This window comes from Phyllobates terribilis, unplaced genomic scaffold (genome assembly GCF_046119375.1).
Source record: "Phyllobates terribilis strain yellow unplaced genomic scaffold, ASM4611937v1 Scaffold_8__6_contigs__length_399053987, whole genome shotgun sequence".
Taxonomy (NCBI): domain Eukaryota; kingdom Metazoa; phylum Chordata; class Amphibia; order Anura; family Dendrobatidae; genus Phyllobates; species Phyllobates terribilis.
The window spans coordinates 347,734,623-347,761,273 of NW_027362768.1; the positions used below are offsets into that span (position 1 = coordinate 347,734,623).

General features: G+C 44.9%; 16 non-coding genes across 16 annotated transcripts; all 16 read left to right on the top strand.

The window, feature by feature from the left end:
- Positions 1–708: 708 nt before the first annotated feature.
- Positions 709–895, top strand: LOC141160150 (U2 spliceosomal RNA). The gene has a single exon (XR_012250119.1). It is a non-coding gene; the product is annotated as a U2 spliceosomal RNA (small nuclear RNA).
- Positions 896–2,013: 1,118 nt separating this feature from the next.
- Positions 2,014–2,204, top strand: LOC141159939 (U2 spliceosomal RNA). The gene has a single exon (XR_012249932.1). It is a non-coding gene; the product is annotated as a U2 spliceosomal RNA (small nuclear RNA).
- A 1,119-nt stretch (positions 2,205–3,323) lies between these two features.
- Positions 3,324–3,514, top strand: LOC141159613 (U2 spliceosomal RNA). Its single transcript, XR_012249616.1, has one exon. It is a non-coding gene; the product is annotated as a U2 spliceosomal RNA (small nuclear RNA).
- A 1,116-nt stretch (positions 3,515–4,630) lies between these two features.
- LOC141158695 (U2 spliceosomal RNA) lies at positions 4,631–4,821 on the top strand. The gene has a single exon (XR_012248721.1). It is a non-coding gene; the product is annotated as a U2 spliceosomal RNA (small nuclear RNA).
- Positions 4,822–5,944: 1,123 nt separating this feature from the next.
- On the top strand, positions 5,945–6,135 carry LOC141160057 (U2 spliceosomal RNA). The gene has a single exon (XR_012250045.1). It is a non-coding gene; the product is annotated as a U2 spliceosomal RNA (small nuclear RNA).
- Positions 6,136–7,251: 1,116 nt separating this feature from the next.
- LOC141158696 (U2 spliceosomal RNA) lies at positions 7,252–7,442 on the top strand. Its single transcript, XR_012248722.1, has one exon. It is a non-coding gene; the product is annotated as a U2 spliceosomal RNA (small nuclear RNA).
- A 1,126-nt stretch (positions 7,443–8,568) lies between these two features.
- Positions 8,569–8,759, top strand: LOC141158697 (U2 spliceosomal RNA). The gene has a single exon (XR_012248723.1). It is a non-coding gene; the product is annotated as a U2 spliceosomal RNA (small nuclear RNA).
- Positions 8,760–9,876: 1,117 nt separating this feature from the next.
- On the top strand, positions 9,877–10,067 carry LOC141158699 (U2 spliceosomal RNA). The gene has a single exon (XR_012248725.1). It is a non-coding gene; the product is annotated as a U2 spliceosomal RNA (small nuclear RNA).
- Positions 10,068–11,187: 1,120 nt separating this feature from the next.
- Positions 11,188–11,378, top strand: LOC141158700 (U2 spliceosomal RNA). The gene has a single exon (XR_012248726.1). It is a non-coding gene; the product is annotated as a U2 spliceosomal RNA (small nuclear RNA).
- Positions 11,379–12,495: 1,117 nt separating this feature from the next.
- LOC141158701 (U2 spliceosomal RNA) lies at positions 12,496–12,686 on the top strand. The gene has a single exon (XR_012248727.1). It is a non-coding gene; the product is annotated as a U2 spliceosomal RNA (small nuclear RNA).
- A 1,116-nt stretch (positions 12,687–13,802) lies between these two features.
- LOC141158702 (U2 spliceosomal RNA) lies at positions 13,803–13,993 on the top strand. The gene has a single exon (XR_012248728.1). It is a non-coding gene; the product is annotated as a U2 spliceosomal RNA (small nuclear RNA).
- A 1,117-nt stretch (positions 13,994–15,110) lies between these two features.
- LOC141157803 (U2 spliceosomal RNA) lies at positions 15,111–15,301 on the top strand. The gene has a single exon (XR_012247842.1). It is a non-coding gene; the product is annotated as a U2 spliceosomal RNA (small nuclear RNA).
- A 6,183-nt stretch (positions 15,302–21,484) lies between these two features.
- Positions 21,485–21,674, top strand: LOC141160166 (U2 spliceosomal RNA). The gene has a single exon (XR_012250128.1). It is a non-coding gene; the product is annotated as a U2 spliceosomal RNA (small nuclear RNA).
- A 1,119-nt stretch (positions 21,675–22,793) lies between these two features.
- Positions 22,794–22,984, top strand: LOC141160043 (U2 spliceosomal RNA). Its single transcript, XR_012250032.1, has one exon. It is a non-coding gene; the product is annotated as a U2 spliceosomal RNA (small nuclear RNA).
- A 1,119-nt stretch (positions 22,985–24,103) lies between these two features.
- Positions 24,104–24,294, top strand: LOC141159516 (U2 spliceosomal RNA). The gene has a single exon (XR_012249522.1). It is a non-coding gene; the product is annotated as a U2 spliceosomal RNA (small nuclear RNA).
- Positions 24,295–25,412: 1,118 nt separating this feature from the next.
- Positions 25,413–25,603, top strand: LOC141159974 (U2 spliceosomal RNA). The gene has a single exon (XR_012249966.1). It is a non-coding gene; the product is annotated as a U2 spliceosomal RNA (small nuclear RNA).
- The last annotated feature ends 1,048 nt before the right edge of the window (positions 25,604–26,651 follow it).

Consider the following 26,651-nt stretch of genomic DNA (forward strand, 5'->3'; position numbering starts at 1 on the left):
GGAATTAAGAAATAGTAAGAAACTAATTAAAGAAATACGTAAAAGTGAGGAAATATGTAATGTTGACAGATATGATGATGACAAATCTATGTCTATCTGGAAAATGATTAACGTTTTTTATCTTTTTAATGAACAGAGAGATCTGGCTTGGAGTTGCATGCACCGCTGTCTTCCTTGCCGGGCATTCCAATACAGAAGAGGATTTGTGAGGTCTGCCATCTGCCCAAGAGCCGGATGCCAAGACGAGGAAACGGTGGAACATCTATTATGGACATGTAATTTTGCAAAGGATTTCTGGAGAAGACTGCTCCCCCTACTGGAAAGGGTGGCAGACCTCAAGGACTTTACATATAAAACTGTGCTATACGGACTTATGGAATGCCCCACAATGGACCAGTACACAATGGCTTGGAAGACAGTGAACTGCGCCAAGTCATCTCTCTGGAAAGCGCGCAACATTGCTATTTTTAAACAAGATGTTTTATCAGTGAATGATGTTTTAAGTTTATGTTTATGTGAAATGTATACTTATTATTTAATTGACAAAAAGAAGAATGTACATATTTCAAAAAAATGGCTTGTTGACCAATGGAACCTAATTATTTAAAATCTTTGTATTTTTTTGTTTTGTAAATTTCATTTGTCTTATAACGTTTGGTATTTGTGTAATTATGCTTGTAATTTGTTAAAGTTTTAATAAACGGTTTTATCCCTCTGCAGGGGATAGCCAAATTAAAAAAAATCTGTTCTTATCAGTTTAATATCTGATACGTCCCCTATCTGGGGACCATATATTAAATGGATTTTTAGAACAGGGAGATGGAAAAAGAGCTTGCTCTGTCCACTCCACGCATTGACCTGGTATTGCAGTATCTCCAGGACCGGTGCACCCCTTCTTTAATGCAGTTTCTAAAATCAGAAAGAATTGAATTCAATGCTTTTTGTTCATTTGGCTTGTTTGTCGGATTTTGGGATGGACTCTTTGGCTTTGCTTTTCTTCTCCTCATTGGATTTTTCATGTTAAAAGTTGCAGAAGCCAGATGACAAGCTCATTTTGGTTCAACTTCAGCAACTGTGCATTGCATTGCCATGTAATGTAATGCAATGCTATCTATCTAGCTCTCCCTCTATACTTCCTTTTGGATAAACAGACATATTAGGCAAGCATTTTGGAGCTTTCACCTAAATAACTACAGGTGGTGAGATAAGCTGCACAATATAATTGACCTTTCAGTATATTGTTGCACACACACCATCTATTTAGCAAATGCCCTTGTTATCAACAGCAGCCTTTTAAACTCACCTGAGCTAACAGGTATGTGAGCTGGTTACTCTGCTGCGCTTAAAATTTCTTTTTTGGTTTGCTACAATGCCTTTTCTGAAACGTTGTCTCCCTCTGCTGGAACACTGACTTCTTTCATTTAATGCCTGCAGACTATAAAAGAGAAACCAACCCAAAAAGTTTGGTTGATTAGTCTGTGGCATTCTTTTAAACTGTTGCTTATGGCGGTCTCTGTGAGCTTCTCAGTGACATTCAGCCATCCAGGTATCCCGCCTGCAGTAGACGGAATGTGGCAATGGAACGCTGGCTGCGCGTGTCATAATAGGCTCTGAGCCTTTATATACCTGCGCACAGCAGCAGCCACCTTCAGTCTGCTGCTGGACAGCCAGCAGCAGCAGCAGCAGCAGGAGAGGTAATTAATCAGCAACCCTCCTGCTAAGGGTAGACAGCTGCTCGTTCCACCCCCCCCCCGCCTTAATTGGTTCTCCTCCCTTCCAACGGTGTTGAGGCGGGTGGGAACAGCCGGGGGTTGAGGGTACTGTGCTAAAAGAGGTGGAGTTATGCAGATCTAAAACGCGTGGATTGCAGCAGCAGCAAGCCGAAAAGTGCAGGCATGTGAGGGATCTAGAGGTTGACAGCATGTCTTCTTAACGGGAGTCCAGGTTTCCATCTCCACAAATGGACTTTTCAGAATCCTTGGGTGGCACCGTAGTCGGAAACCAATTCTGGTTATCGCTTCTCGGCCTTTTGGCTAAGATCAAGTGTAGTATCTGTTCTTATCAATTTAATATCTGATACGTCCCCTATCTGGGGACCATATATTAAATGGATTTTTAGAACAGGGAGATGGAAAAAGAGCTTGCTCTGTCCACTCCACGCATTGACCTGGTATTGCAGTATCTCCAGGACCGGTGCACCCCTTCTTTAATGCAGTTTCTAAAATCAGAAAGAATTGAATTCAATGCTTTTTGTTCATTTGGCTTGTTTGTCGGATTTTGGGATGGACTCTTTGGCTTTGCTTTTCTTCTCCTCATTGGATTTTTCATGTTAAAAGTTGCAGAAGCCAGATGACAAGCTCATTTTGGTTCAACTTCAGCAACTGTGCATTGCATTGCCATGTAATGTAATGCAATGCTATCTATCTAGCTCTCCCTCTATACTTCCTTTTGGATAAACAGACATATTAGGCAAGCATTTTGGAGCTTTCACCTAAATAACTACAGGTGGTGAGATAAGCTGCACAATATAATTGACCTTTCAGTATATTGTTGCACACACACCATCTATTTAGCAAATGCCCTTGTTATCAACAGCAGCCTTTTAAACTCACCTGAGCTAACAGGTATGTGAGCTGGTTACTCTGCTGCGCTTAAAATTTCTTTTTTGGTTTGCTACAATGCCTTTTCTGAAACGTTGTCTCCCTCTGCTGGAACACTGACTTCTTTCATTTAATGCCTGCAGACTATAAAAGAGAAACCAACCCAAAAAGTTTGGTTGATTAGTCTGTGGCATTCTTTTAAACTGTTGCTTATGGCGGTCTCTGTGAGCTTCTCAGTGACATTCAGCCATCCAGGTATCCCGCCTGCAGTAGACGGAATGTGGCAATGGAACGCTGGCTGCGCGTGTCATAATAGGCTCTGAGCCTTTATATACCTGCGCACAGCAGCAGCCACCTTCAGTCTGCTGCTGGACAGCCAGCAGCAGCAGCAGCAGCAGGAGAGGTAATTAATCAGCAACCCTCCTGCTAAGGGTAGACAGCTGCTCGTTCCACCCCCCCCCCCGCCTTAATTGGTTCTCCTCCCTTCCAACGGTGTTGAGGCGGGTGGGAACAGCCGGGGGTTGAGGGTACTGTGCTAAAAGAGGTGGAGTTATGCAGATCTAAAACGCGTGGATTGCAGCAGCAGCAAGCCGAAAAGTGCAGGCATGTGAGGGATCTAGAGGTTGACAGCATGTCTTCTTAACGGGAGTCCAGGTGGCCATCTCCACAAATGGACTTTTCAGAATCCTTGGGTGGCACCGTAGTCGGAAACCAATTCTGGTTATCGCTTCTCGGCCTTTTGGCTAAGATCAAGTGTAGTATCTGTTCTTATCAGTTTAATATCTGATACGTCCCCTATCTGGGGACCATATATTAAATGGATTTTTAGAACAGGGAGATGGAAAAAGAGCTTGCTCTGTCCACTCCACGCATTGACCTGGTATTGCAGTATCTCCTGGACCGGTGCACCCCTTCTTTAATGCAGTTTCTAAAATCAGAAAGAATTGAATTCAATGCTTTTTGTTCATTTGGCTTGTTTGTCGGATTTTGGGATGGACTCTTTGGCTTTGCTTTTCTTCTCCTCATTGGATTTTTCATGTTAAAAGTTGCAGAAGCCAGATGACAAGCTCATTTTGGTTCAACTTCAGCAACTGTGCATTGCATTGCCATGTAATGTAATGCAATGCTATCTATCTAGCTCTCCCTCTATTCTTCCTTTTGGATAAACAGACAAATTAGGCAAGCATTTTGGAGCTTTCACCTAAATAACTACAGGTGGTGAGATAAGCTGCACAATATAATTGACCTTTCAGTATATTGTTGCACACACACCATCTATTTAGCAAATGCCCTTGTTATCAACAGCAGCCTTTTAAACTCACCTGAGCTAACAGGTATGTGAGCTGGTTACTCTGCTGCGCTTAAAATTTCTTTTTTGGTTTGCTACAATGCCTTTTATGAAACGTTGTCTCCCTCTGCTGGAACACTGACTTCTTTCATTTAATGCCTGCAGACTATAAAAGAGAAACCAACCCAAAAAGTTTGGTTGATTAGTCTGTGGCATTCTTTTAAACTGTTGCTTATGGCGGTCTCTGTGAGCTTCTCAGTGACATTCAGCCATCCAGGTATCCCGCCTGCAGTAGACGGAATGTGGCAATGGAACGCTGGCTGCGCGTGTCATAATAGGCTCTGAGCCTTTATATACCTGCGCACAGCAGCAGCCACCTTCAGTCTGCTGCTGGACAGCCAGCAGCAGCAGCAGGAGAGGTAATTAATCAGCAACCCTCCTGCTAAGGGTAGACAGCTGCTCGTTCCACCCCCCCCCCCCCCGCCTTAATTGGTTCTCCTCCCTTCCAACGGTGTTGAGGCGGGTGGGAACAGCCAGGGGTTGAGGGTACTGTGCTAAAAGAGGTGGAGTTATGCAGATCTAAAACGCGTGGATTGCAGCAGCAGCAAGCCGAAAAGTGCAGGCATGTGAGGGATCTAGAGGTTGACAGCATGTCTTCTTAACGGGAGTCCAGGTGGCCATCTCCACAAATGGACTTTTCAGAATCCTTGGGTGGCACCGTAGTCGGAAACCAATTCTGGTTATCGCTTCTCGGCCTTTTGGCTAAGATCAAGTGTAGTATCTGTTCTTATCAGTTTAATATCTGATACGTCCCCTATCTGGGGACCATATATTAAATGGATTTTTAGAACAGGGAGATGGAAAAAGAGCTTGCTCTGTCCACTCCACGCATTGACCTGGTATTGCAGTATCTCCAGGACCGGTGCACCCCTTCTTTAATGCAGTTTCTAAAATCAGAAAGAATTGAATTCAATGCTTTTTGTTCATTTGGCTTGTTTGTCGGATTTTGGGATGGACTCTTTGGCTTTGCTTTTCTTCTCCTCATTGGATTTTTCATGTTAAAAGTTGCAGAAGCCAGATGACAAGCTCATTTTGGTTCAACTTCAGCAACTGTGCATTGCATTGCCATGTAATGTAATGCAATGCTATCTATCTAGCTCTCCCTCTATACTTCCTTTTGGATAAACAGACATATTAGGCAAGCATTTTGGAGCTTTCACCTAAATAACTACAGGTGGTGAGATAAGCTGCACAATATAATTGACCTTTCAGTATATTGTTGCACACACACCATCTATTTAGCAAATGCCCTTGTTATCAACAGCAGCCTTTTAAACTCACCTGAGCTAACAGGTATGTGAGCTGGTTACTCTGCTGCGCTTAAAATTTCTTTTTTGGTTTGCTACAATGCCTTTTCTGAAACGTTGTCTCCCTCTGCTGGAACACTGACTTCTTTCATTTAATGCCTGCAGACTATAAAAGAGAAACCAACCCAAAAAGTTTGGTTGATTAGTCTGTGGCATTCTTTTAAACTGTTGCTTATGGCGGTCTCTGTGAGCTTCTCAGTGACATTCAGCCATCCAGGTATCCCGCCTGCAGTAGACGGAATGTGGCAATGGAACGCTGGCTGCGCGTGTCATAATAGGCTCTGAGCCTTTATATACCTGCGCACAGCAGCAGCCACCTTCAGTCTGCTGCTGGACAGCCAGCAGCAGCAGCAGCAGCAGGAGAGGTAATTAATCAGCAACCCTCCTGCTAAGGGTAGACAGCTGCTCGTTCCACCCCCCCCCCCCCCCGCCTTAATTGGTTCTCCTCCCTTCCAACGGTGTTGAGGCGGGTGGGAACAGCCGGGGGTTGAGGGTACTGTGCTAAAAGAGGTGGAGTTATGCAGATCTAAAACGCGTGGATTGCAGCAGCAGCAAGCCGAAAAGTGCAGGCATGTGAGGGATCTAGAGGTTGACAGCATGTCTTCTTAACGGGAGTACAGGTGGCCATCTCCACAAATGGACTTTTCAGAATCCTTGGGTGGCACCGTAGTCGGAAACCAATTCTGGTTATCGCTTCTCGGCCTTTTGGCTATTATCAAGTGTAGTATCTGTTCTTATCAGTTTAATATCTGATACGTCCCCTATCTGGGGACCATATATTAAATGGATTTTTAGAACAGGGAGATGGAAAAAGAGCTTGCTCTGTCCACTCCACGCATTGACCTGGTATTGCAGTATCTCCAGGACCGGTGCACCCCTTCTTTAATGCAGTTTCTAAAATCAGAAAGAATTGAATTCAATGCTTTTTGTTCATTTGGCTTGTTTGTCGGATTTTGGGATGGACTCTTTGGCTTTGCTTTTCTTCTCCTCATTGGATTTTTCATGTTAAAAGTTGCAGAAGCCAGATGACAAGCTCATTTTGGTTCAAGTTCAGCAACTGTGCATTGCATTGCCATGTAATGTAATGCAATGCTATCTATCTAGCTCTCCCTCTATACTTCCTTTTGGATAAACAGACATATTAGGCAAGCATTTTGGAGCTTTCACCTAAATAACTACAGGTGGTGAGATAAGCTGCACAATATAATTGACCTTTCAGTATATTGTTGCACACACACCATCTATTTAGCAAATGCCCTTGTTATCAACAGCAGCCTTTTAAACTCACCTGAGCTAACAGGTATGTGAGCTGGTTACTCTGCTGCGCTTAAAATTTCTTTTTTGGTTTGCTACAATGCCTTTTCTGAAACGTTGTCTCCCTCTGCTGGAACACTGACTTCTTTCATTTAATGCCTGCAGACTATAAAAGAGAAACCAACCCAAAAAGTTTGGTTGATTAGTCTGTGGCATTCTTTTAAACTGTTGCTTATGGAGGTCTCTGTGAGCTTCTCAGTGACATTCAGCCATCCAGGTATCCCGCCTGCAGTAGACGGAATGTGGCAATGGAACGCTGGCTGCGCGTGTCATAATAGGCTCTGAGCCTTTATATACCTGCGCACAGCAGCAGCCACCTTCAGTCTGCTGCTGGACAGCCAGCAGCAGCAGCAGCAGGAGAGGTAATTAATCAGCAACCCTCCTGCTAAGGGTAGACAGCTGCTCGTTCCACCCCCCCCCCCGCCTTAATTGGTTCTCCTCCCTTCCAACGGTGTTGAGGCGGGTGGGAACAGCCGGGGGTTGAGGGTACTGTGCTAAAAGAGGTGGAGTTATGCAGATCTAAAACGCGTGGATTGCAGCAGCAGCAAGCCGAAAAGTGCAGGCATGTGAGGGATCTAGAGGTTGACAGCATGTCTTCTTAACGGGAGTCCAGGTGGCCATCTCCACAAATGGACTTTTCAGAATCCTTGGGTGGCACCGTAGTCGGAAACCAATTCTGGTTATCGCTTCTCGGCCTTTTGGCTAAGATCAAGTGTAGTATCTGTTCTTATCAGTTTAATATCTGATACGTCCCCTATCTGGGGACCATATATTAAATGGATTTTTAGAACAGGGAGATGGAAAAAGAGCTTGCTCTGTCCACTCCACGCATTGACCTGGTATTGCAGTATCTCCAGGACCGGTGCACCCCTTCTTTAATGCAGTTTCTAAAATCAGAAAGAATTGAATTCAATGCTTTTTGTTCATTTGGCTTGTTTGTCGGATTTTGGGATGGACTCTTTGGCTTTGCTTTTCTTCTCCTCATTGGATTTTTCATGTTAAAAGTTGCAGAAGCCAGATGACAAGCTTATTTTGGTTCAACTTCAGCAACTGTGCATTGCATTGCCATGTAATGTAATGCAATGCTATCTATCTAGCTCTCCCTCTATACTTCCTTTTGGATAAACAGACATATTAGGCAAGCATTTTGGAGCTTTCACCTAAATAACTACAGGTGGTGAGATAAGCTGCACAATATAATTGACCTTTCAGTATATTGTTGCACACACACCATCTATTTAGCAAATGCCCTTGTTATCAACAGCAGCCTTTTAAACTCACCTGAGCTAACAGGTATGTGAGCTGGTTACTCTGCTGCGCTTAAAATTTCTTTTTTGGTTTGCTACAATGCCTTTTCTGAAACGTTGTCTCCCTCTGCTGGAACACTGACTTCTTTCATTTAATGCCTGCAGACTATAAAAGAGAAACCAACCCAAAAAGTTTGGTTGATTAGTCTGTGGCATTCTTTTAAACTGTTGCTTATGGCGGTCTCTGTGAGCTTCTCAGTGACATTCAGCCATCCAGGTATCCCGCCTGCAGTAGACGGAATGTGGCAATGGAACGCTGGCTGCGCGTGTCATAATAGGCTCTGAGCCTTTATATACCTGCGCACAGCAGCAGCCACCTTCAGTCTGCTGCTGGACAGCCAGCAGCAGCAGCAGCAGCAGGAGAGGTAATTAATCAGCAACCCTCCTGCTAAGGGTAGACAGCTGCTCGTTCCACCCCCCCCCCCCCCCCCCGCCTTAATTGGTTCTCCTCCCTTCCAACGGTGTTGAGGCGGGTGGGAACAGCCGGGGGTTGAGGGTACTGTGCTAAAAGAGGTGGAGTTATGCAGATCTAAAACGCGTGGATTGCAGCAGCAGCAAGCCGAAAAGTGCAGGCATGTGAGGGATCTAGAGGTTGACAGCATGTCTTCTTAACGGGAGTCCAGGTGGCCATCTCCACAAATGGACTTTTCAGAATCCTTGGGTGGCACCGTAGTCGGAAACCAATTCTGGTTATCGCTTCTCGGCCTTTTGGCTAAGATCAAGTGTAGTATCTGTTCTTATCAGTTTAATATCTGATACGTCCCCTATCTGGGGACCATATATTAAATGGATTTTTAGAACAGGGAGATGGAAAAAGAGCTTGCTCTGTCCACTCCACGCATTGACCTGGTATTGCAGTATCTCCAGGACCGGTGCACCCCTTCTTTAATGCAGTTTCTAAAATCAGAAAGAATTGAATTCAATGCTTTTTGTTCATTTGGCTTGTTTGTCGGATTTTGGGATGGACTCTTTGGCTTTGCTTTTCTTCTCCTCATTGGATTTTTCATGTTAAAAGTTGCAGAAGCCAGATGACAAGCTCATTTTGGTTCAAGTTCAGCAACTGTGCATTGCATTGCCATGTAATGTAATGCAATGCTATCTATCTAGCTCTCCCTCTATACTTCCTTTTGGATAAACAGACATATTAGGCAAGCATTTTGGAGCTTTCACCTAAATAACTACAGGTGGTGAGATAAGCTGCACAATATAATTGACCTTTCAGTATATTGTTGCACACACACCATCTATTTAGCAAATGCCCTTGTTATCAACAGCAGCCTTTTAAACTCACCTGAGCTAACAGGTATGTGAGCTGGTTACTCTGCTGCGCTTAAAATTTCTTTTTTGGTTTGCTACAATGCCTTTTCTGAAACGTTGTCTCCCTCTGCTGGAACACTGACTTCTTTCATTTAATGCCTGCAGACTATAAAAGAGAAACCAACCCAAAAAGTTTGGTTGATTAGTCTGTGGCATTCTTTTAAACTGTTGCTTATGGAGGTCTCTGTGAGCTTCTCAGTGACATTCAGCCATCCAGGTATCCCGCCTGCAGTAGACGGAATGTGGCAATGGAACGCTGGCTGCGCGTGTCATAATAGGCTCTGAGCCTTTATATACCTGCGCACAGCAGCAGCCACCTTCAGTCTGCTGCTGGACAGCCAGCAGCAGCAGCAGCAGGAGAGGTAATTAATCAGCAACCCTCCTGCTAAGGGTAGACAGCTGCTCGTTCCACCCCCCCCCCCCGCCTTAATTGGTTCTCCTCCCTTCCAACGGTGTTGAGGCGGGTGGGAACAGCCGGGGGTTGAGGGTACTGTGCTGAAAGAGGTGGAGTTATGCAGATCTAAAACGCGTGGATTGCAGCAGCAGCAAGCCGAAAAGTGCAGGCATGTGAGGGATCTAGAGGTTGACAGCATGTCTTCTTAACGGGAGTCCAGGTGGCCATCTCCACAAATGGACTTTTCAGAATCCTTGGGTGGCACCGTAGTCGGAAACCAATTCTGGTTATCGCTTCTCGGCCTTTTGGCTAAGATCAAGTGTAGTATCTGTTCTTATCAGTTTAATATCTGATACGTCCCCTATCTGGGGACCATATATTAAATGGATTTTTAGAACAGGGAGATGGAAAAAGAGCTTGCTCTGTCCACTCCACGCATTGACCTGGTATTGCAGTATCTCCAGGACCGGTGCACCCCTTCTTTAATGCAGTTTCTAAAATCAGAAAGAATTGAATTCAATGCTTTTTGTTCATTTGGCTTGTTTGTCGGATATTGGGATGGACTCTTTGGCTTTGCTTTTCTTCTCCTCATTGGATTTTTCATGTTAAAAGTTGCAGAAGCCAGATGACAAGCTCATTTTGGTTCAACTTCAGCAACTGTGCATTGCATTGCCATGTAATGTAATGCAATGCTATCTATCTAGCTCTCCCTCTATACTTCCTTTTGGATAAACAGACATATTAGGCAAGCATTTTGGAGCTTTCACCTAAATAACTACAGGTGGTGAGATAAGCTGCACAATATAATTGACCTTTCAGTATATTGTTGCACACACACCATCTATTTAGCAAATGCCCTTGTTATCAACAGCAGCCTTTTAAACTCACCTGAGCTAACAGGTATGTGAGCTGGTTACTCTGCTGCGCTTAAAATTTCTTTTTTGGTTTGCTACAATGCCTTTTCTGAAACGTTGTCTCCCTCTGCTGGAACACTGACTTCTTTCATTTAATGCCTGCAGACTATAAAAGAGAAACCAACCCAAAAAGTTTGGTTGATTAGTCTGTGGCATTCTTTTAAACTGTTGCTTATGGCGGTCTCTGTGAGCTTCTCAGTGACATTCAGCCATCCAGGTATCCCGCCTGCAGTAGACGGAATGTGGCAATGGAACGCTGGCTGCGCGTGTCATAATAGGCTCTGAGCCTTTATATACCTGCGCACAGCAGCAGCCACCTTCAGTCTGCTGCTGGACAGCCAGCAGCAGCAGCAGCAGCAGGAGAGGTAATTAATCAGCAACCCTCCTGCTAAGGGTAGACAGCTGCTCGTTCCACCCCCCCCCCCCGCCTTAATTGGTTCTCCTCCCTTCCAACGGTGTTGAGGCGGGTGGGAACAGCCGGGGGTTGAGGGTACTGTGCTAAAAGAGGTGGAGTTATGCAGATCTAAAACGCATGGATTGCAGCAGCAGCAAGCCGAAAAGTGCAGGCATGTGAGGGATCTAGAGGTTGACAGCATGTCTTCTTAACGGGAGTCCAGGTGGCCATCTCCACAAATGGACTTTTCAGAATCCTTGGGTGGCACCGTAGTCGGAAACCAATTCTGGTTATCGCTTCTCGGCCTTTTGGCTAAGATCAAGTGTAGTATCTGTTCTTATCAGTTTAATATCTGATACGTCCCCTATCTGGGGACCATATATTAAATGGATTTTTAGAACAGGGAGATGGAAAAAGAGCTTGCTCTGTCCACTCCACGCATTGACCTGGTATTGCAGTATCTCCAGGACCGGTGCACCCCTTCTTTAATGCAGTTTCTAAAATCAGAAAGAATTGAATTCAATGCTTTTTGTTCATTTGGCTTGTTTGTCGGATTTTGGGATGGACTCTTTGGCTTTGCTTTTCTTCTCCTCATTGGATTTTTCATGTTAAAAGTTGCAGAAGCCAGATGACAAGCTCATTTTGGTTCAACTTCAGCAACTGTGCATTGCATTGCCATGTAATGTAATGCAATGCTATCTATCTAGCTCTCCCTCTATACTTCCTTTTGGATAAACAGACATATTAGGCAAGCATTTTGGAGCTTTCACCTAAATAACTACAGGTGGTGAGATAAGCTGCACAATATAATTGACCTTTCAGTATATTGTTGCACACACACCATCTATTTAGCAAATGCCCTTGTTATCAACAGCAGCCTTTTAAACTCACCTGAGCTAACAGGTATGTGAGCTGGTTACTCTGCTGCGCTTAAAATTTCTTTTTTGGTTTGCTACAATGCCTTTTCTGAAACGTTGTCTCCCTCTGCTGGAACACTGACTTCTTTCATTTAATGCCTGCAGACTATAAAAGAGAAACCAACCCAAAAAGTTTGGTTGATTAGTCTGTGGCATTCTTTTAAACTGTTGCTTATGGCGGTCTCTGTGAGCTTCTCAGTGACATTCAGCCATCCAGGTATCCCGCCTGCAGTAGACGGAATGTGGCAATGGAACGCTGGCTGCGCGTGTCATAATAGGCTCTGAGCCTTTATATACCTGCGCACAGCAGCAGCCACCTTCAGTCTGCTACTGGACAGCCAGCAGCAGCAGCAGCAGGAGAGGTAATTAATCAGCAACCCTCCTGCTAAGGGTAGACAGCTGCTCGTTCCACCCCCCCCCCCCGCCTTAATTGGTTCTCCTCCCTTCCAACGGTGTTGAGGCGGGTGGGAACAGCCGGGGGTTGAGGGTACTGTGCTAAAAGAGGTGGAGTTATGCAGATCTAAAACGCGTGGATTGCAGCAGCAGCAAGCCGAAAAGTGCAGGCATGTGAGGGATCTAGAGGTTGACAGCATGTCTTCTTAACGGGAGTCCAGGTGGCCATCTCCACAAATGGACTTTTCAGAATCCTTGGGTGGCACCGTAGTCGGAAACCAATTCTGGTTATCGCTTCTCGGCCTTTTGGCTAAGATCAAGTGTAGTATCTGTTCTTATCAGTTTAATATCTGATACGTCCCCTATCTGGGGACCATATATTAAATGGATTTTTAGAACAGGGAGATGGAAAAAGAGCTTGCTCTGTCCACTCCACGCATTGACCTGGTATTGCAGTATCTCCAGGACCGGTGCACCCCTTCTTTAATGCAGTTTCTAAAATCAGAAAGAATTGAATTCAATGCTTTTTGTTCATTTGGCTTGTTTGTCGGATTTTGGGATGGACTCTTTGGCTTTGCTTTTCTTCTCCTCATTGGATTTTTCATGTTAAAAGTTGCAGAAGCCAGATGACAAGCTCATTTTGGTTCAACTTCAGCAACTGTGCATTGCATTGCCATGTAATGTAATGCAATGCTATCTATCTAGCTCTCCCTCTATACTTCCTTTTGGATAAACAGACATATTAGGCAAGCATTTTGGAGCTTTCACCTAAATAACTACAGGTGGTGAGATAAGCTGCACAATATAATTGACCTTTCAGTATATTGTTGCACACACACCATCTATTTAGCAAATGCCCTTGTTATCAACAGCAGCCTTTTAAACTCACCTGAGCTAACAGGTATGTGAGCTGGTTACTCTGCTGCGCTTAAAATTTCTTTTTTGGTTTGCTACAATGCCTTTTCTGAAACGTTGTCTCCCTCTGCTGGAACACTGACTTCTTTCATTTAATGCCTGCAGACTATAAAAGAGAAACCAACCCAAAAAGTTTGGTTGATTAGTCTGTGGCATTCTTTTAAACTGTTGCTTATGGCGGTCTCTGTGAGCTTCTCAGTGACATTCAGCCATCCAGGTATCCCGCCTGCAGTAGACGGAATGTGGCAATGGAACGCTGGCTGCGCGTGTCATAATAGGCTCTGAGCCTTTATATACCTGCGCACAGCAGCAGCCACCTTCAGTCTGCTACTGGACAGCCAGCAGCAGCAGCAGCAGGAGAGGTAATTAATCAGCAACCCTCCTGCTAAGGGTAGACAGCTGCTCGTTCCACCCCCCCCCCCGCCTTAATTGGTTCTCCTCCCTTCCAACGGTGTTGAGGCGGGTGGGAACAGCCGGGGGTTGAGGGTACTGTGCTAAAAGAGGTGGAGTTATGCAGATCTAAAACGCGTGGATTGCAGCAGCAGCAAGCCGAAAAGTGCAGGCATGTGAGGGATCTAGAGGTTGACAGCATGTCTTCTTAACGGGAGTCCAGGTGGCCATCTCCACAAATGGACTTTTCAGAATCCTTGGGTGGCACCGTAGTCGGAAACCAATTCTGGTTATCGCTTCTCGGCCTTTTGGCTAAGATCAAGTGTAGTATCTGTTCTTATCAGTTTAATATCTGATACGTCCCCTATCTGGGGACCATATATTAAATGGATTTTTAGAACAGGGAGATGGAAAAAGAGCTTGCTCTGTCCACTCCACGCATTGACCTGGTATTGCAGTATCTCCAGGACCGGTGCACCCCTTCTTTAATGCAGTTTCTAAAATCAGAAAGAATTGAATTCAATGCTTTTTGTTCATTTGGCTTGTTTGTCGGATTTTGGGATGGACTCTTTGGCTTTGCTTTTCTTCTCCTCATTGGATTTTTCATGTTAAAAGTTGCAGAAGCCAGATGACAAGCTCATTTTGGTTCAACTTCAGCAACTGTGCATTGCATTGCCATGTAATGTAATGCAATGCTATCTATCTAGCTCTCCCTCTATACTTCCTTTTGGATAAACAGACATATTAGGCAAGCATTTTGGAGCTTTCACCTAAATAACTACAGGTGGTGAGATAAGCTGCACAATATAATTGACCTTTCAGTATATTGTTGCACACACACCATCTATTTAGCAAATGCCCTTGTTATCAACAGCAGCCTTTTAAACTCACCTGAGCTAACAGGTATGTGAGCTGGTTACTCTGCTGCGCTTAAAATTTCTTTTTTGGTTTGCTACAATGCCTTTTCTGAAACGTTGTCTCCCTCTGCTGGAACACTGACTTCTTTCATTTAATGCCTGCAGACTATAAAAGAGAAACCAACCCAAAAAGTTTGGTTGATTAGTCTGTGGCATTCTTTTAAACTGTTGCTTATGGCGGTCTCTGTGAGCTTCTCAGTGACATTCAGCCATCCAGGTATCCCGCCTGCAGTAGACGGAATGTGGCAATGGAACGCTGGCTGCGCGTGTCATAATAGGCTCTGAGCCTTTATATACCTGCGCACAGCAGCAGCCACCTTCAGTCTGCTACTGGACAGCCAGCAGCAGCAGCAGCAGGAGAGGTAATTAATCAGCAACCCTCCTGCTAAGGGTAGACAGCTGCTCGTTCCACCCCCCCCCCCCGCCTTAATTGGTTCTCCTCCCTTCCAACGGTGTTGAGGCGGGTGGGAACAGCCGGGGGTTGAGGGTACTGTGCTAAAAGAGGTGGAGTTATGCAGATCTAAAACGCGTGGATTGCAGCAGCAGCAAGCCGAAAAGTGCAGGCATGTGAGGGATCTAGAGGTTGACAGCATGTCTTCTTAACGGGAGTCCAGGTGGCCATCTCCACAAATGGACTTTTCAGAATCCTTGGGTGGCACCGTAGTCGGAAACCAATTCTGGTTATCGCTTCTCGGCCTTTTGGCTAAGATCAAGTGTAGTATCTGTTCTTATCAGTTTAATATCTGATACGTCCCCTATCTGGGGACCATATATTAAATGGATTTTTAGAACAGGGAGATGGAAAAAGAGCTTGCTCTGTCCACTCCACGCATTGACCTGGTATTGCAGTATCTCCAGGAGCGGTGCACCCCTTCTTTAATGCAGTTTCTAAAATCAGAAAGAATTGAATTCAATGCTTTTTGTTCATTTGGCTTGTTTGTCGGATTTTGGGATGGACTCTTTGGCTTTGCTTTTCTTCTCCTCATTGGATTTTTCATGTTAAAAGTTGCAGAAGCCAGATGACAAGCTCATTTTGGTTCAACTTCAGCAACTGTGCATTGCATTGCCATGTAATGTAATGCAATGCTATCTATCTAGCTCTCCCTCTATACTTCCTTTTGGATAAACAGACATATTAGGCAAGCATTTTGGAGCTTTCACCTAAATAACTACAGGTGGTGAGATAAGCTGCACAATATAATTGACCTTTCAGTATATTGTTGCACACACACCATCTATTTAGCAAATGCCCTTGTTATCAACAGCAGCCTTTTAAACTCACCTGAGCTAACAGGTATGTGAGCTGGTTACTCTGCTGCGCTTAAAATTTCTTTTTTGGTTTGCTACAATGCCTTTTCTGAAACGTTGTCTCCCTCTGCTGGAACACTGACTTCTTTCATTTAATGCCTGCAGACTATAAAAGAGAAACCAACCCAAAAAGTTTGGTTGATTACTCTGTGGCATTCTTTTAAACTGTTGCTTATGGCGGTCTCTGTGAGCTTCTCAGTGACATTCAGCCATCCAGGTATCCCGCCTGCAGTAGACGGAATGTGGCAATGGAACGCTGGCTGCGCGTGTCATAATAGGCTCTGAGCCTTTATATACCTGCGCACAGCAGCAGCCACCTTCAGTCTGCTGCTGGACAGCCAGCAGCAGCAGCAGCAGGAGAGGTAATTAATCAGCAACCCTCCTGCTAAGGGTAGACAGCTGCTCGTTCCACCCCCCCCCCACCCCACGCCTTAATTGGTTCTCCTCCCTTCCAACGGTGTTGAGGCGGGTGGGAACAGCCGGGGGTTGAGGGTACTGTGCTAAAAGAGGTGGAGTTATGCAGATCTAAAACGCGTGGATTGCAGCAGCAGCAAGCCGAAAAGTGCAGGCATGTGAGGGATCTAGAGGTTGACAGCATGTCTTCTTAACGGGAGTCCAGGTGGCCATCTCCACAAATGGACTTTTCAGAATCCTTGGGTGGCACCGTAGTCGGAAACCAATTCTGGTTATCGCTTCTCGGCCTTTTGGCACGATCTATCAGGTTTACCTGTGTGGTCTTGCCTGTGAGGTGCTCTTGGTACCCTTTCTCTCGGCCTGGGGGGATCGTTCCTCTTCGGAGGGACTTAACCCCCCTGCTGCTATTGGGAGGAAGGATTAGTCCGGGAGCAACGGGAAGGGATCCCATGAAGGCTTGCGCCTTTCAGAGAGAAGAGTCGGTACGTTCCTGAGTGAAGGATGCCGGCAACGCTCACATATTCATCGGGTGATGCCCGGATGCGGAACACCGTGAGGATTGAAGTTGGAGCAGGATCGAGGACGGAGAAGAACTTGGACTACATCTGCCATAGGATTCTGCTTGGAGTTCTGGAGTTTCGGCGGGAAGACATATTCTGCTTCCAGGACAATGAGTACAAGGGGACTTACACCATCACCTTCAAGAGCCAGGGATGCTGTCACCAACTCGTACAAAAGGTAAATGAGAAAAACTACTTAGATGAATTGGATGGACTAACCTTTTGTCTCTTGTATGCCTATGACGAGATCCCTATCGTGGTGCATTTCCCGAACCCCTTTGTGGAAGCTGCAGACATCTCGACCTACCTTATCCGTTATTGTGATGATCTGAGATACCTGGGCACTGTGAAGAACGCGGTAGGCTTCTGGTGCGGCAAGAGGAGGTACATGGCCCGTCTAAAGAGGGACCCAAGCGGAGTGGGAGGAATGCTACACCCTCCCTCAACATTTGTGATCGGTAAGAGCAGAGGCTACTTATTTTACCCTGGAATGCCGGTATGTTGAAGGAACTGTGGACAAATGGGTCATACCCAAACGTCCTGCACGGGCAGGAAAGTAGACCGCTGCAATAATTGCAGCTGTTACGGACATTTAATGAAGGACTGTCCCGCTGGGAGGAAATGCAATCTTTGTGGTGAGGCGGGGCACATGTTCCGAGGATGCCCCAACAGGACCAGGACCAGGACCTACGCAGAAGCTGCATCTTCTGCAGCTGAGCCGATGCGCCCGCCGGTCTTCACTGGCGGGCCGGCGTCGGAGGGCGGTTCGAAGGGCGAGAAGGCTGGGATGGAGCAGGGAGCCGGAGGCCCCTCTGGGGCGGCCCCTGCATCGAAGTCCCTTAACGATGGGCGGACCTCGCATGGACCGGAGCGGAGGGGTCCTCCTTCTGGGAGGGTATCCTCCATGTCGATGGTTCCCGATACCGATCCTGTTGTGCTGGAGGGTGGTGCCCCTGTGCGGTTGGCTACAGGGGACCACGCAGCGATGGCCTCAGGATCTTCCAGGGCGATTAGCCAGCCAGATGAGGGGGCTTTGCTTCTAGGTGGCGAACATCAGGGAATCTGTGTTGGTGATCTTATCCTGATGGACCAGTCTCTCCCCCTGGAGGAGGTGGAGGAAGAGGAGGACTGCACCAGTGACCTGGTGGAGTCTGCCCCGAAAAAGAGACGGAATGTCGAAGCCCCAGCGTCTCCTGGAATGTGGCTGGGAACCGTGACCTACGAGGGGGCAACCGCCAGCTCACAGAATATCGAGTCGTTTGGGTCCTCTAGCCCGGATGTTCTGGAGCAATTTGACATACAGGGCTTTGAGTCAGGTGTCCTCATGGAAGATCCACCACCCTGACCTATGAATGCCCACATTAAGACTTGTCTCACTGAATGTGAGGTCATTAAAGAGCCCAGTTCGTAGGGCTGCTCTATTTAAGTACTTAGAAACCACTGACTTTGACATATGTTTATTACAGGAATGCGGGATACAACATGCACTAAATTATAATGACATCAAGACAGATTGGAGACTGGGGCCCTCCATCTGGTCTGGCTCCAATGACAACAAGTCAGCGGGGGTGGGCTTCCTCTGTCGTGGGAGAAATATTACTATAAATACTGTCACAGAAATAGTACCAGGCAGAGTGGTTTTAGTGCATTTTAAATTTAATGGTTTTACCCTACGTGTAATGAATGTTTATGCTTCCCCTGATAAGCAAGAGAGAATTAATTTATTTGGGATATTGCCATTGTACTGTACTGGGTCATCTCCCCTGATCGTAGGGGGTGATTTTAATTGTCTTTGTGCTAGTGAACAACGAGCAGGGGGTGACCCTTTACGCAAATTGGATAAGTCATGTCATCTATTGAAAGATTTTATAACTGATTTTAAATTATGCGATGCGTGGAGGTCACTTCTGCCGACGGACCCTGGTTATACATGGTCCGGAAGAGGGGTGTCTTCCAGGATCGATTTTATTTTCCTATCAGATGATTTTAACCCTGTAAAATGTGTTTTAACATCAAATATATTTTCTGACCATAAGGGCTTGGAGGTGCATCTAGAATACCGGGATGAACAGAGGGTCAACAGGGGCCTCTGGCGTCTAAGTACTTACCTGCTGGAGGACCCTCTGATTCGACAAGACTTTGGTAAAGCCTATCAAGCCTGGCGGCGACAAAAACCTTCTGATGCCCCTATGGTAACCTGGTGGGAAAATTTGAAAAAAAAAGTCAGAATGTTTTTTATAAAAGCAGGGAGACGTAAAGCTAGAGAGAAAAAAAGATGTTTTAGTGATCTTAACACCAAACTGCAAACACTTTTTAAATTCAAAGAGCTAGGGGTGGAGGTGGGAGATGATATTGCTAGCCTAAAAACTGAAATCCAGAACTGCATAGACACAAAGGGGAAAGAGATTATTTTTAACTCTAGAGTGCAGCACTTGGAGGAGGGGGAGAAGTGCTCTCGCTTCTTCTTCAAAAAAGTCATGGATAAAAGAGAAGTGATCACAAATCTAGAGGGTAAAACATCTATGCAGGGAATGTTGAATGCTACTTTTAACTTTTATAAGCATCTTTTTAGTAAAAAGTGTATAGATGAGTCCTTTTTATCTGATGCTCTTAATGATCTCGATTTTAAGTTAAATTTTACAGACCAGGAGTTTTTAGAACGCGATATTGTTTTAGAGGAATTATTTTATGTTTTTAAAAGTTTCTCTAAGGGTAAAGCACCTGGGTGTGACGGACTACCTGTAGAATTTTACCTTACTTTTTGGGACATTTTAAAAGAGGACCTTTTTATGCTTTTTAAAGAAGTTTTTATTTCTGAACAGTTGCCATTTTCGTGGAGGAGAGGAGTGGTGTCTTTGATATATAAAAAAGGTGACCGCAGTACTCTAGCGAATTGGAGACCCATAACTCTCCTAAACGTTGATTACAAGGTACTTGCTAAGGTGGTTGCTGACCGGCTCAGGAGTGTCATTGCCAAACTAATCCAGCCTGAGCAGGTTTGTAGTGTACCAGGCAGAAGTATTTCAGAGGTTTTAAACGTATTAAGGGATGTAATTTGGTATTCCAGAGACCGGGGTCAAAATGTAGCTCTTTTAGCCCTAGATTTTGAAAAAGCTTTCGATAGAGTCTCTCATAGATTTCTTTTTAGAGTTTTAAAAAGAATGGGTATCCCTAATATGCTTTTAAATTGTATTAAGATTTTATATAAAAATTGTTTTAGTCAAATTTCTCTTAATGGCTTTTTAACAGATGGAGTTCCCCTTGAGTCCGGAGTGAAGCAGGGATGCCCCTTGTCGCCCATCCTGTTCATCTGCGCCATGGAGCCCCTGCTGAGCGCAATAAGAAAAGACAAAGTGATTAGAGGGGTTCCTGTTCCTGGCGGAGGTGGCAGTGATGTGAGAGTCTTTGGCTACATGGATGACGTGACGGTTGTGTGCGTGTACCCTGCTTCCCTCCGGAGGGCGGTGTTGCGCATTGATTTTTTTTCCCAGGCATCCGGTTTTAAACTTAATTTAAATAAATCTGAATGTCTGACTTTGGGATCCTGGGACACCGCCCAACTCCCGCAGCTCACTATAAAACGAGACAATGTAAAAATTCTTGGAGTTGTTTTTAACGAGGAGAATGTGGGAACTCAAAGCTCGGAGAGTGTCATAGAAAAAATGTCAAAGAAAATATCATTTTGGGGTTTGAGGTCCCTAACAATGGAGGGGAAAATTTTAATTATAAAATCAGTGTTGTTACCCCTCATACTGTATATAGCTATGGTGTACCCCCCCTCTGATGTTTTAATTAAAAAAATGACTAGGATGATCTTTATGTTTTTATGGAACTCCAAAATGGAAAAATTAAGGCGAGAAATAATGAGGAAGAATAAAATGAACGGCGGAAGGGATGTCCCCGACTTACATATTTATTTGTATTTAAATTATTTCTGCTTTTGTTTCAAACATTTTAATGGTAATAGTGCGCTAAGTTATTTTTTAAAATATACTTGTGGGATGATTTTTAAAAGATGGTTTAAGTTGTCGTTGAATTCCCCTGTTTTACTATGCCCCCCCAAACACCAAGCAATCTTAGAAAAGACTGTTCGATTTTATAGCCTTGGTGATTTTAATATGGACATTTTTAAAGACCGCAAGAAGCTTTTATCTTTTCTGAGGAGGAATGAAGATGTGACCCCCATAGTAAATTTCTCAGAAGAGAGGTCGAAGCAAGTTTGGAAGAATGTCTTCGGGAAATTCTTAGCAAATGGACATAAGGATATCGCATGGATGGTGGTCCACCAGTGCCTCCCCACCAGAGAGTTTCAACACAGGAGAGGCCTGGTGGCCAGAGCAAAATGCCCCAGAGACTCATGTGTTTATGACGAAATCACCTTGCACCTTATGTGGAATTGCCCATTTGCACAGGAACTTTGGCACAAAGTTGGGATTCTTTTAAAATGGACTTGCGGTTTAAGAGATTTTAACCATGAATATGTTTTATATGGCCTTTTTAAATGTCCGACCCCTCAACAGTATTGTATATGTTGGTGTATGATTAACTGTTTTAAAGACGCCCTTTGGAAGGCACACAATATTTTACTTTTTAAACGTGATGCTATTTCTGTGAAGGATTGTCTTAAAATTGCTTTTAGCCAGATGTATATTTATTACTTGAGTGATGTCAAATGTATTGGGAGAAGGGATGCCAATCGTATATGGGGTTTTTATGGGTGGAATTCTGTGTTTTAATAATGTACTGTTTGTGTTGTTGTTTTTTGATTGTAAACCATCTTTTACGCACTTAATAAAATATGTTGAAACCTGATCTGTTCTTATCAGTTTAATATCTGATACGTCCCCTATCTGGGGACCATATATTAAATGGATTTTTAGAACAGGGAGATGGAAAAAGAGCTTGCTCTGTCCACTCCACGCATTGACCTGGTATTGCAGTATCTCCAGGACCGGTGCACCCCTTCTTTAATGCAGTTTCTAAAATCAGAAAGAATTGAATTCAATGCTTTTTGTTCATTTGGCTTGTTTGTCGGATTTTGGGATGGACTCTTTGGCTTTGCTTTTCTTCTCCTCATTGGATTTTTCATGTTAAAAGTTGCAGAAGCCAGATGACAAGCTCATTTTGGTTCAACTTCAGCAACTGTGCATTGCATTGCCATGTAATGTAATGCAATGCTATCTATCTAGCTCTCCCTCTATTCTTCCTTTTGGATAAACAGACATATTAGGCAAGCATTTTGGAGCTTTCACCTAAATAACTACAGGTGGTGAGATAAGCTGCACAATATAATTGACCTTTCAGTATATTGTTGCACACACACCATCTATTTAGCAAATGCCCTTGTTATCAACAGCAGCCTTTTAAACTCACCTGAGCTAACAGGTATGTGAGCTGGTTACTCTGCTGCGCTTAAAATTTCTTTTTTGGTTTGCTACAATGCCTTTTCTGAAACGTTGTCTCCCTCTGCTGGAACACTGACTTCTTTCATTTAATGCCTGCAGACTATAAAAGAGAAACCAACCCAAAAAGTTTGGTTGATTAGTCTGTGGCATTCTTTTAAACTGTGGCTTATGGCGGTCTCTGTGAGCTTCTCAGTGACATTCAGCCATCCAGGTATCCCGCCTGCAGTAGACGGAATGTGGCAATGGAACGCTGGCTGCGCGTGTCATAATAGGCTCTGAGCCTTTATATACCTGCGCACAGCAGCAGCCACCTTCAGTCTGCTGCTGGACAGCCAGCAGCAGCAGCAGCAGCAGGAGAGGTAATTAATCAGCAACCCTCCTGCTAAGGGTAGACAGCTGCTCGTTCCACCCCCCCCCCCGCCTTAATTGGTTCTCCTCCCTTCCAACGGTGTTGAGGCGGGTGGGAACAGCCGGGGGTTGAGGGTACTGTGCTAAAAGAGGTTGAGTTATGCAGATCTAAACCGCGTGGATTGCAGCAGCAGCAAGCCGAAAAGTGCAGGCATGTGAGGGATCTAGAGGTTGACAGCATGTCTTCTTAACGGGAGTCCAGGTGGCCATCTCCACAAATGGACTTTTCAGAATCCTTGGGTGGCACCGTAGTCGGAAACCAATTCTGGTTATCGCTTCTCGGCCTTTTGGCTAAGATCAAGTGTAGTATCTGTTCTTATCAGTTTAATATCTGATACGTCCCCTATCTGGGGACCATATATTAAATGGATTTTTAGAACAGGGAGATGGAAAAAGAGGTTGCTCTGTCCATTCCACGCATTGACCTGGTATTGCAGTATCTCCAGGACCGGTGCACCCCTTCTTTAATGCAGTTTCTAAAATCAGAAAGAATTGAATTCAATGCTTTTTGTTCATTTGGCTTGTTTGTCGGATTTTGGGATGGACTCTTTGGCTTTGCTTTTCTTCTCCTCATTGGATTTTTCATGTTAAAAGTTGCAGAAGCCAGATGACAAGCTCATTTTGGTTCAACTTCAGCAACTGTGCATTGCATTGCCATGTAATGTAATGCAATGCTATCTATCTAGCTCTCCCTCTATACTTCCTTTTGGATAAACAGACATATTAGGCAAGCATTTTGGAGCTTTCACCTAAATAACTACAGGTGGTGAGATAAGCTGCACAATATAATTGACCTTTCAGTATATTGTTGCACACACACCATCTATTTAGCAAATGCCCTTGTTATCAACAGCAGCCTTTTAAACTCACCTGAGCTAACAGGTATGTGAGCTGGTTACTCTGCTGCGCTTAAAATTTCTTTTTTGGTTTGCTACAATGCCTTTTCTGAAACGTTGTCTCCCTCTGCTGGAACACTGACTTTTTTCATTTAATGCCTGCAGACTATAAAAGAGAAACCAACCCAAAAAGTTTGGTTGATTAGTCTGTGGCATTCTTTTAAACTGTTGCTTATGGCGGTCTCTGTGAGCTTCTCAGTGACATTCAGCCATCCAGGTATCCCGCCTGCAGTAGACGGAATGTGGCAATGGAACGCTGGCTGCGCGTGTCATAATAGGCTCTGAGCCTTTATATACCTGCGCACAGCAGCAGCCACCTTCAGTCTGCTGCTGGACAGCCAGCAGCAGCAGCAGCAGCAGGAGAGGTAATTAATCAGCAACCCTCCTGCTAAGGGTAGACAGCTGCTCGTTCCACCCCCCCCCCCGCCTTAATTGGTTCTCCTCCCTTCCAACGGTGTTGAGGCGGGTGGGAACAGCCGGGGGTTGAGGGTACTGTGCTAAAAGAGGTGGAGTTATGCAGATCTAAAACGCGTGGATTGCAGCAGCAGCAAGCCGAAAAGTGCAGGCATGTGAGGGATCTAGAGGTTGACAGCATGTCTTCTTAACGGGAGTCCAGGTGGCCATCTCCACAAATGGACTTTTCAGAATCCTTGGGTGGCACCGTAGTCGGAAACCAATTCTGGATATCGCTTCTAGGCCTTTTGGCTAAGATCAAGTGTAGTATCTGTTCTTATCAGTTTAATATCTGATACGTCCCCTATCTGGGGACCATATATTAAATGGATTTTTAGAACAGGGAGATGGAAAAAGAGCTTGCTCTGTCCACTCCACGCATTGACCTGGTATTGCAGTATCTCCAGGACCGGTGCACCCCTTCTTTAATGCAGTTTCTAAAATCAGAAAGAATTGAATTCAATGCTTTTTGTTCATTTGGCTTGTTTGTCGGATTTTGGGATGGACTCTTTGGCTTTGCTTTTCTTCTCCTCATTGGATTTTTCATGTTAAAAGTTGCAGAAGCCAGATGACAAGCTCATTTTGGTTCAACTTCAGCAACTGTGCATTGCATTGCCATGTAATGTAATGCAATGCTATCTATCTAGCTCTCCCTCTATACTTCCTTTTGGATAAACAGACATATTAGGCAAGCATTTTGGAGCTTTCACCTAAATAACTACAGGTGGTGAGATAAGCTGCACAATATAATTGACCTTTCAGTATATTGTTGCACACACACCATCTATTTAGCAAATGCCCTTGTTATCAACAGCAGCCTTTTAAACTCACCTGAGCTAACAGGTATGTGAGCTGGTTACTCTGCTGCGCTTAAAATTTCTTTTTTGGTTTGCTACAATGCCTTTTCTGAAACGTTGTCTCCCTCTGCTGGAACACTGACTTCTTTCATTTAATGCCTGCAGACTATAAAAGAGAAACCAACCCAAAAAGTTTGGTTGATTAGTCTGTGGCATTCTTTTAAACTGTTGCTTATGGCGGTCTCTGTGAGCTTCTCAGTGACATTCAGCCATCCAGGTATCCCGCCTGCAGTAGACGGAATGTGGCAATGGAACGCTGGCTGCGCGTGTCATAATAGGCTCTGAGCCTTTATATACCTGCGCACAGCAGCAGCCACCTTCAGTCTGCTGCTGGACAGCCAGCAGCAGCAGCAGCAGCAGGAGAGGTAATTAATCAGCAACCCTCCTGCTAAGGGTAGACAGCTGCTCGTTCCACCCCCCCCCCGCCTTAATTGGTTCTCCTCCCTTCCAACGGTGTTGAGGCGGGTGGGAACAGCCGGGGGTTGAGGGTACTGTGCTAAAAGAGGTGGAGTTATGCAGATCTAAAACGCGTGGATTGCAGCAGCAGCAAGCCGAAAAGTGCAGGCATGTGAGGGATCTAGAGGTTGACAGCATGTCTTCTTAACGGGAGTCCAGGTGGCCATCTCCACAAATGGACTTTTCAGAATCCTTGGGTGGCACCGTAGTCGGAAACCAATTCTGGATATCGCTTCTAGGCCTTTTGGCTAAGATCAAGTGTAGTATCTGTTCTTATCAGTTTAATATCTGATACGTCCCCGATCTGGGGACCATATATTAAATGGATTTTTAGAACAGGGAGATGGAAAAAGAGCTTGCTCTGTCCACTCCACGCATTGACCTAGTATTGCAGTATCTCCAGGACCGGTGCACCCCTTCTTTAATGCAGTTTCTAAAATCAGAAAGAATTGAATTCAATGCTTTTTGTTCATTTGGCTTGTTTGTCGGATTTTGGGATGGACTCTTTGGCTTTGCTTTTCTTCTCCTCATTGGATTTTTCATGTTAAAAGTTGCAGAAGCCAGATGACAAGCTCATTTTGGTTCAACTTCAGCAACTGTGCATTGCATTGCCATGTAATGTAATGCAATGCTATCTATCTAGCTCTCCCTCTATACTTCCTTTTGGATAAACAGACATATTAGGCAAGCATTTTGGAGCTTTCACCTAAATAACTACAGGTGGTGAGATAAGCTGCACAATATAATTGACCTTTCAGTATATTGTTGCACACACACCATCTATTTAGCAAATGCCCTTGTTATCAACAGCAGCCTTTTAAACTCACCTGAGCTAACAGGTATGTGAGCTGGTTACTCTGCTGCGCTTAAAATTTCTTTTTTGGTTTGCTACAATGCCTTTTCTGAAACGTTGTCTCCCTCTGCTGGAACACTGACTTCTTTCATTTAATGCCTGCAGACTATAAAAGAGGAACCAACCCAAAAAGTTTGGTTGATTAGTCTGTGGCATTCTTTTAAACTGTTGCTTATGGCGGTCTCTGTGAGCTTCTCAGTGACATTCAGCCATCCAGGTATCCCGCCTGCAGTAGACGGAATGTGGCAATGGAACGCTGGCTGCGCGTGTCATAATAGGCTCTGAGCCTTTATATACCTGCGCACAGCAGCAGCCACCTTCAGTCTGCTGCTGGACAGCCAGCAGCAGCAGCAGCAGCAGGAGAGGTAATTAATCAGCAACCCTCCTGCTAAGGGTAGACAGCTGCTCGTTCAACCCCCCCCCCCGCCTTAATTGGTTCTCCTCCCTTCCAACGGTGTTGAGGCGGGTGGGAACAGCCAGGGGTTGAGGGTACTGTGCTAAAAGAGGTGGAGTTATGCAGATCTAAAACGCGTGGATTGCAGCAGCAGCAAGCTGAAAAGTGCAGGCATGTGAGGGATCTAGAGGTTGACAGCATGTCTTCTTAACGGGAGTCC